Source organism: Salmo salar, unplaced genomic scaffold (assembly GCF_965601325.2).
Source record: "Salmo salar unplaced genomic scaffold, fSalSal1 ptg000414l, whole genome shotgun sequence".
Lineage (NCBI taxonomy): Eukaryota > Metazoa > Chordata > Actinopteri > Salmoniformes > Salmonidae > Salmo > Salmo salar.
In genome coordinates, this window is record NW_027675380.1 from 1,046,322 (window position 1) to 1,056,634 (window position 10,313).

At 40.8% G+C, this 10,313-nt stretch overlaps 1 long non-coding RNA gene across 1 annotated transcript; it reads left to right on the plus strand.

Moving 5' to 3' along the window:
- The first annotated feature begins 6,289 nt into the window (after positions 1 to 6,289).
- LOC145875984 (uncharacterized) lies at positions 6,290 to 9,930 on the plus strand. The gene is made up of 3 exons (XR_014391388.1): positions 6,290 to 6,381; positions 8,428 to 8,526; positions 9,337 to 9,930. It is a non-coding gene; the product is annotated as an uncharacterized LOC145875984 (long non-coding RNA).
- Positions 9,931 to 10,313: the final 383 nt, after the last annotated feature.

The window sequence follows — 10,313 nt, forward strand, 5'->3', positions numbered from 1 at the left end:
ACATCAGCCTGAGATTACCATTTGCTTTTTGTTAACTCCATTTCTTATCTGAACAGCCTCAACCAGTTGCACAAGAAACAGACTATCAACTCAATAAACATTTTCCCCCTCTTTTTTTACTTTGATAAACAGTAATGCTGTCTTGAGGTAGACATTAGAAGACAAGCGTGTCCTCCTTCGTTTAAAGATTTTGTGCGAGAAACACCAGCCTGTCAACGGCATCCGGCTTCAGAGATGCTCTGTGGCAGGTCACGATATTGCCACTGCAGCTGAAAACCCTTTCGGAGGGTGAACTGGTAGCTGGTACCAAGAGATACTTTTTTTGCCAGGTGGCTCAGAGCTGGAAAGACAACTTCATGATCCTTCCACCACTTGAGGGGATCAGTGTCACTCTCCAGACTTGCTGACTGCAAGTAACTTGACAGTTCATTTTCAATAGCCTCCCTCTTGGTTGGTGGTGCAGTGGTGGTGGCTGTGCGCTGCTTGAAGAAGCTTGCCAGTGTCTTAGCTTTTGGTGCCACTGCTGCTTCTCCATCTGCAGGCTCAGGCACAGTTGGCACACGTAGGTAAGGCGGTTGACAGCTGCTCTGATCAGCCAGTAGCGTCTCCACCTCCAAGACAGCTCTGTGCTTCAATGCATCAACTTTTTCACTTGGGATATAGGTGGCCCTGAAGCGTGGATCCACAAATGAAGCCATCTCCAATAGGTCAGTAGTGGCTGGGTCAGAATACTTGCGGTTGAGGTACTCAACAATGCTGGTCTTGATCGATTTGCAAAGCTCGCTATCACCCTCTTCACATGCCAGGAGACTTTCGTTAAAAAGGTGCAGCACAGGTTTTACATATGATAGAGTGACGTACTCCTCACCTGACAAAGCATCGGTAAAGTCCTGGAGAGGTTTCAGGACCTTTTGGACTGCTTCTAGGACCTCTAAGTCCTGCCAGGTAGGGACAAGGTGCCTGGTCTTTTTGTCATTAGACAGGACTTTGGCCAGTGCTCCTTCCTGCTCCAGGACTCTCTCTATCATCTGCTGCCTTGATCCCCAGCGTGTGGCAGACTCGGTTATGAGTTGGTGACTTGGCAGACCCAGCTGAATCTGGACTTCAGCAAGATGTCTCCTTTTCTTCCAGCTGTACCAAAAACAGCTTACAATTCTCTTGCACAGAGAAATGGCCCGGGTGACGCGCTTGTCATTCATGCCATGTCCTGTCAGAAACATAAAAAAAACTATTAAACAAATGTGCTTATGCGAGAAAATTTGACTCTGTTTTCACTTTAACACACTCATACAACTAAGTGCTTTCCAAAATCAAGCTTTAGAAATATTCTACATGAATATTTTCTTGTTTCATAGTTTATTTTTTTAACCTCTATGGGCTAGGTGGGACGCTTGCGTCCCACCTACGTAACAGCCACTGCCAGCCTGTGGCACGATTTTCAAAACCTTAAAAATCCTATTACTTCAATTTCTCAAACATATGACTATTTTACAGCCATTTAAAGATAAGACTCTCGTTAATCTAACCACACTGTCCGATTTCAAAAAGGCTTTACAACGAAAGCAAAACATTAGATTATGTCAGCAGAGTACCAAGTCAGAAATAATCAGACACCCATTTTTCAAGCCAGCATATAATGTCACCAAAACCCAGAAGACAGCTAAATGCAGCACTCACCTTTGATGATCTTCATCAGATGACAACCCTAGGACATTATGTTATACAATACATGCATGTTTTGTTCAATCAAGTTCATATTTATATCAAAAACCAGCTTTTTCCATAGCATGTGACGTTCAGAACTAGCATACCCCCCGCAAACTTCTGGGGAATTCGCTAACATTTTACTAAATTACTCACGATAAACGTTCACAAAAAGCATAACAATTATTTTAAGAATTATAGATACAGACCTCCTCTATGCACTCGATATGTCCGATTTTAAAATAGCTTTTTGGTGAAAGCACATTTTGCAATATTCTAAGTACATAGCCCAGGCATCACGGGCTCGCTATTTAGACACCCGGCAAGTTTAGCACTCACCATAATCATATTTACTATTATAAAAGTTTGATTACCTTTTGTTGTCTTCGTCAGAATACACACCCAGGACTGCTACTTCAATAACAAATGTTGGTTTGGTCCAAAATAATCCATCGTTATATCCGAATAGCGGCGTTTTGTTCGTGCGTTCCAGACACTATCCGAAATAGTAAAGAAGTGTCGCGCGCATGGCGCAATTCGTGACAATAAAATTCTAAGTATTCCATTACCGTACTTCGAAGCATGTCAACCGCTGTTTAAAATCAATTTTTACGCCATTTTTCTCGTAGAAAAGCGATAATATTCCGACAGGGAATCTCCTTTTCGGCAAACAGAGGAAAAAATCCCAAAGGCGGGGGCGGTCGGGGTCACGCGCATAAGCCAGTGTCCCTTGATCGGCCACTTGAGAAAGGCGATAATGTGTTTCAGCCTGGGGCTGGAATGACGACATTCTCTTTTTTCCCGGGCTCTGAGCGCCTATGGACGACGTGGGAAGTGTATTTTATTGTTTCATAGTTTATTTTTTTTAATCAACGCCAGTCCTAATCATAAATATCAAATATATTCATTTATTTTGTGAATTTTAATCCTGTAAGTGATTTTTATGTATTATTATTTGTGTATAATTTATAAATGATGACTATACTGTATGTACATTTACTGATGTTTCGTTCTTGTTGTTGTTCTTAGTATTTAATTTATGCTTATTTAATGCTACTTCATATTTCTACTCCACTAAAAACTCCACAATGTTTAGGCCTACCTACGTGTCAACATTAGTTTCTAGTTACTTTGCAGTTGGCTCTTCAATCCAGAGAAAAAACTATAGTCTATCATAATAACTAAATATGTTACCTTGATGATATCAACAGGCTAACCAGCATTTTAAAGTCATAATTACCTCACATTTACCAGCTGTAACATTAAAGTGGTAAACACATCAATGCATCACTAATTCTTATCCAATAACCTAATAAATATGGTTCTGAAATCTACCATCCTGTATTGTAAGTGATTTTACTTTTAGCACTTTATGTTTTGTGTTTTATTAATCAATTTTTGGCCAAGACAGCAGCATAAAACAAAAAAAGTTGCAGACAGACACAAAGGAAAATAATAAAAAACTAATATTTGAATATGTTTTTTTCTTTAAAGTAAAATATGTGAATACTCCTTAATAAAACACTGCACTCCCCAATAGCCAAGTGTAGTCTGACCGAAGCACTGCATCCTCATCGTTCAGCTCCACCGCTCTGACCACGTCGCTCCCGTTGGCGGTTGTTATAGCAACCGGATGCTTTTCTTGGAGTTTCCCAGCTTGCGTCCTGCGAGGCCTCAGCTATATGCTCACCGGTGTGATCCTGGGGGGAAATAACTTGTTTTGGAGACACGACGCTGTTTTCATCTCCCCCAGTCGTTGAATGAAGTGAACATGTCACGCTTCATGTAAGGCTCACATTGTCCTGCTCGACCCACATATCGCTGGTCAACGCCAAAATGGGTCCCGTTAGCGAGCCGGTCAGCAAGGCTCTGCCTGACTTCAGTGGACATTTGTGGCAGTGCTTCTCGTGTAAAGTAGTTGGGAAGCTCATATCTCGGGTCCATAGTTTTCAGTAGCTTTTTGAATCCGACTTGTTCCACAGTTGCAACAGGGACCATATCTTTAGCAATGTGATAGGACACCGCTGTAGTTATAGTACACCACTTGCCAATTTTCTTTTCATAAAGGCACACTGCGGGAAAATGAAGTTTGCAGTGAGCTTTGTTTCGGGACTTTTTCGGGTTGTCGACGGCTTGCGGCTGGGGCTTCTGCAGCGCGCAGTTTCACACACTCTTCGTATTGCAGTTTGTGCCACTGTTTTAGGTGGTGAAAAAGATTTGTAGTGCTTCCACCCCTGGCTGTAACTTTTTTTATGGCACTGCCTACATATAACGTGATTTTGTTGCTCATCTGATACTTTGAATCCGAACCATCTCCAAATTACTGAGCCAATGCTTTTTCTTTTACTAACCAATTCCTCGTCAAAACGCTCCGCAGACGCTGTTGCTTCCTCCATGTTTGTTGAAGTGTCTGTTCCTGCCCCTCCGCCCTCTGTGCATGAAAGAGGAGGCGCGGGGAGCAGCGCAGAGAGCTCCGGGTCTGCAGCTTGCTTGGAGCAAGGATCAAAGCGCAAATTTCAACTATATCGATATATGCGAAATGGTCTAATTTCATATCACATTTAAAATATATCGATATATTTTTTATATCGATATATCGCCCAGCCCTACTGGTAGGCCCATTTAAATACCTTTTTTGGACATTTCAAGATAGCAGATGTTTGAGTTGGGTCTATTAACACAGCTGTGAGTTGTTATTTTTTTCATTTTTTCATTTTTGACAAAATGAGCACTCCTGGAAGTGACAGATTTTGACTCATATTGAGTGATAAGACTGAGCGATTTAAAAACAATTTTTCAACATTTCAAGATAGCAGTTAGTTCAGTTTGATCTTATTAAAGACAGCTGTATCATTTTTGTATTCATTTTGACATATTTTTTGGGACCACTTCTTTTGCTCTGTTTGAAGGGTGTCAGCTTCTTCTCAGGAAGAGAATCACTTGACCTTTCGACAAATTTTGGGTTAGTTCGACTCATTTTGGATTAGTTCTCTCAAGAAGAGGAAGGACCTGATCCTAGATCATAATGAATCAGATTACATGGAGAGGGGGGGACCTGATCCTAGATCATAATGAATCAGATTACATGGAGAGGGGGACCTGATCCTAGATCATAATGAATCAGATTACATGGAGAGGGGGACCTGATCCTAGATCATAATGAATCAGATTACATGGAGAGGGGGGACCTGATCCTATATCATAATGAATCAGATTACATGGAGAGGGGGGACCCAATCCTAGATCATAATGAATCAGATTACATGGAGAGGGGGGGACCTGATCCTAGATCATAATGAATCAGATTACATGGAGAGGGGGGACCCAATCCTAGATCATAATGAATCAGATTACATGGAGAGGGGGGACCTGATCCTAGATCATAATGAATCAGATTACATGGAGAGGGGGACCTGATCCTAGATCATAATGAATCAGATTACATGGAGAGGGGGACCTGATCCTAGATCATAATGAATCAGATTACATGGAGAGGGGGACCTGATCCTAGATCATAATGAATCAGATTACATGGAGAGGGGGGACCTGATCCTAGATCATAATGAATCAGATAACATGGAGAGGGGGGACCTGATCCTATGTCATAATGAATCAGATAACATGGAGAGGAGGACCTGATCCTAGATCATAATGAATCAGATTACATGGAGAGGGGGACCTGATCCTATGTCATAATGAATCAGATTACATGGAGAGGAGGACCTGATCCTAGATCATAATGAATCAGATTACATGGAGAGGGGGGACCTGATCCTAGATCATAATGAATCAGATTACATGGAGAGGGGGGACCTGATCCTAGATCATAATGAATCAGATTACATGGAGAGGGGGAACTGATCCTAGATCATAATGAATCAGATTACATGGAGAGGGGGGACCTGATCCTATGTCATAATGAATCAGATTACATTGAGAGGAGGGACCTGATCCTAGATCATAATGAATCAGATTACATGGAGAGGAGGGACCTGATCCTAGATCATAATGAATCAGATTACATGGAGAGGGGGGACCTGATCCTAGATCATAATGAATCAGATTACATGGAGAGGGGGGCCTGATCCTAGATCATAATGAATCAGATTACATGGAGAGGGGGGACCTGATCCTAGATCATAATGAATCAGATTACTTGGAGAGGGGGGACCTGATCCTATGTCATAATGAATCAGATTACATGGAGAGGGGGACCTGATCCTAGATCATAATGAATCAGATTAAATGGAGAGGGGGGACCTGATCCTAGATCATAATGAATCAGATTACATGGAGAGGAGGGACCTGATCCTAGATCATAATGAATCAGATTACTTGGAGAGGGGGACCTGATCCTAGATCATAATGAATCAGATTAAATGGAGAGGGGGGACCTGATCCTAGATCATAATGAATCAGATTACATGGAGAGGGGGACCTGATCCTAGATCAGCAATCCAACTCTGGGACACTGCCTGTATGAAACCGAACACACAGTTGTAAAGTCTAGTTACAGCAGGTATTTACTGCCATCTAGTGGAAGATACCAATAAAACACTTTATTTTCAGGGTGGGGAGACGGCTGATTGAAACCGAAAGTAAAGTTGTTCTTTTGTTCAGGATCCATTTTGAGACGACAGAGCAGAAAACACTACATGGAGATTATTGAAAAATAAAGTAAGTATTTCTGAACAATAATCTATTCTAATGGACAGAGTAAGAGAATGAATACTAGGAATGAGATATTACTAGTTAGTAGAACTGCTACTTGAGCTGAGTTGCTGACAGACAGCAGTTTTCAAAGTGGAAACTAATCAGTAGGTCTACATGTTATCAGTAAAACGTCTGGTAAAGATGGCGGAGGAGCTTTTACATTATATGGTTTTATGTTTATCTCAGGGTTTCTCAATCCTTTTGTTCTTACCAGCACGTACACACCTGATTCAACTAATCATTAAATATTTTATGACAGTTTAATATTTGAGGCATACAAATTAACATTCTCAAATAATTAAAACCTTTTGGGTTTGTAGGCCTGTTAACAATTATTATAGTCCTACAGTAACTCACATTCTGGAGGAAAAAACAAAGCTAAACTTGGTTTCCAGTAAATTATATGTTTAGCTAAAATAATGTAAGAGAGATGTCTTGAAGAAACGCATCTGGGTTTAGAACTCTGTGTCTCAGTGCCCTGCGACGGTGGGAAGTTCGTTTTGCATGGCCCGGTGCTACAGGCGAGTGGATATTTATTTTAAGGACCAATGAAATGGTCTAAAATGCGTAACCTCTGCACACCCGGGGAGCTGGGCAATGCAAAACAAATTCACCCAGTGACCGTTACTTTATTTCCTTATATGAAACTGAAAGTAACTTTGTAGCCCACGCAGTTACAAAATGTCTGTTGAAACTGTGGCTCATTTGTCTCTAGAACGTTAGAACAGTGGTGGAAAAAGTACGCAATTCTCATACTGGAGTAAAAGTAAAGATACCTTAATAGAAAATGACTCAATTAAAAGTGAAAGTCACCCAGTAAAATACTTCTTCAGTAAAAGTCAAAGTATTTGGTTTCAAATATAATTAAGTATCAAAAGTAAATGTAATTGCTAAAATATACTTAAGCATCAAAAGTAAAAGTAAAGTAGTGATAATTTAAAATTCCTTTTATTAAGCAAACCAGACGGCACAATTTTCTTGTTATTTTAATTTACGGATAGCCAGGGTCACACTCCAACACTCAGACATCATTTAAAAATGAAGCATTTGTGTTTAGTGAGTCCTCCAGATCAGAGGCAGGGATGACCAGGGATGTTCTCTGTTTAGTGAGTCCTTCAGATCAGAGGCAGTAGGGATGACCAGGGATGTTCTCTGTTTAGTGAGTCCTCCAGATCAGAGACAGTAGGGATGACCAGGGATGTTCTCTGTTTAGTGAGTCCTCCAGATCAGAGGCAGTAGGGATGACCAGGGATGTTCTCTGTTTAGTGAGTCCTCCAGATCAGAGGCAGTAGGGATGACCAGGGATGTTCTCTGTTTAGTGAGTCCGCAGTAGGGATGACCAGGGATGTTCTCTGTTTAGTTAGTCCTCCAGATCAGAGGCAGTAGGGATGACCAGGGATGTTCTCTGTTTAGTTAGTCCTCCAGATCAGAGGCAGTAGGGATGTTCTCTTGATAAGTGTTCAAATTGGACCGTTTTCTGTCCTGCTAAGCATTCAACATGTAACGAGTACTTTTGGGTGTCAGGGAAAATGTATGGAGTAAATAGTACATCTTTTTCTTCATGAATGTAGAGAAGTAAAAGAGAAAGTTGTTAAAAATATATTTCTCAAAGAGATAATGAATGAATGAGAACAATTGACATTCAAGAATTAGTCACTGTGTTGACCACAACCAACATGCTGGATCTCTGTTTAGTTGTCACTGTGTTAACCACAACCAACATGCTGGATCTCTGTTTAGTTGTTACTGTGTTAACCACAACCAACATGTTGGATCTCTGTTTAGTTGTCACTGTGTTAACCACAACCAACATGCTGGATCTCTGTTTAGTTGTCACTGTGTTAACCACAACCAACATGCTGGATCTCTGTTTAGTTGTCACTGTGTTAACCACAACCAACATGCTGGATCTCTGTTTAGTTGTCACTGTGTTAACCACAACCAACATGCTGGATCTCTGTTTAGTTGTCCCTGTGTTGACCACAATCAACATGTTGGATCTCTGTTTAGGGGTCAGTGCTCTAAAATGAGTCTCTCTGGGGAGAGAGAGGAGGGGGGCCCTGCCTCTAAAATGCATCTCTCTGGGGGACATGACACCAAAGCTAAGAGGTAAGATGACAATTTTATGAAGAATTTATTAACTTTATTTCCAAAATAAATAGCTATCTTAAGATGAATGCAGTTACTGTAAATCTCTCTGGATAAGAGCATCTGCTAAATCAGGGGTTCTCAATCCGGGGTTCTCAATCCGGGGTCTGTGGAGGTACTGCAGGGGCTCCACGGCACCCTAACTGTACTCGTTGCAATGTAACACATTTGATAGAATTTTCACATGACACGACCACTTTGCCTACTCTTAATTATTGCCTAATATAATGGAATGCATATTTTCTTTACCAATTCTGATCGTTGTTACAAGAAGAATTTTGACAATATTCCCGTTATATCAACACACTCTTCACACCCGTTTAACAACTCTAAATAGCTTTGGCATAGTAGGCATCAAGTCCCTTGCCAATAATGTTGCCTGCAACGTTGCATACAATGTTCATTTTCATCGAACACAGATTACGCCCTAGATGTCTTCAATTGCCCAATTTATAGCCATGCCAAATTTAGGATAATTTTTTTAACAATGTGATGTTGTGCTCCCAAGGGAGAACTTGAAATAACATGATGTGGATAATTAAATAATCAAAAGAAAAACGTGTTAATTTTACACTCAGAAAAGAAGGTTCCTTATAGAACCAAAAAGGCTTCTATCACTTCCTTAATATATGGAATCACTAAAAGTGATATATATTTTGGGGTTCAGTGAAGAAGATCTACTAGAGTTCTGATCAACGAATGGTGAATGTTTTGAGGATGTGAACCCAGCAGCCCTCCAGTGGTCAGATCAATTCCACCTGTTTTTTCCAGCGCCCGGCCCGGGATTCAAACCAGCCACCTTTCAGCCACAGGTCCAACTCCTGCCACAGCTCCAACTCCTTAATCGCTGGGCGAAAACCTGAGTTAATCTTGGGAAATTAGCATAAATTAATCTGCCAAAATGAAGACAAAATGCTTTGGAGACATACATGGTATCACTTGTTATACATAAGTATTATACATAAATCATTGCCAAAAGGACAGGACATATATTATTTATGGATTGATCATATCAAATATCAAAACATTATTTTAACTACTACAAAGCATTTACATGTGGCTCAGGAACCACTGACTCACTGCATTGTTCTATAGTATTATCAAGACACCTGCTGTTAACTCTTAACTACTTAGGACAGCTCACGAGGTGTTCTAAATATCTGCTGACTAGGTGGGACTAGAGATTTCATGCATAGCTTTAATTTATTCCCCGAAGTGTCAAATGTCTTTATTCTCAGCACTTATACGACCACTTCTCTACTCTGAGACGCTTTGTGGATATGGGCCTAGATCTCAAAATATTGTTATAAAAAAAGTGGAACGTTTGTTTAACATAATAATAAAAAATGAATATTACTAATGTAACCCACTGTAAAGACTGGGCTTAGTTGATTGTGTTGCACTGCTCAAGTCCGCGTTCTGGAACTGTCCGAGTCCACGTCCGGTGTGGCACCAAGAATATTGTCCGGTTACGCGCAGAGTGGACTAAGGTAAATTTTGGGGAATAACGATGGAGTTTGTTACAGTGTTGAAACGCCAAACTTTATTGTTCAATTAGCTTTTTGCTTTACGGTCAGGGACAGGATGAGTGTAGCCAGATCCTTTTCACTCTCTATCCTTGTTTCATTTTGTGGTTCACCGGATTCGTCATCATCATCGAGACAAACGACAGACGAACGTCCTGCTAGCTAGCCAAGCTAGTCGGTAAAGCTAGGTAAGCTAGCTAGCTACTCTACCAGCAGCATCCT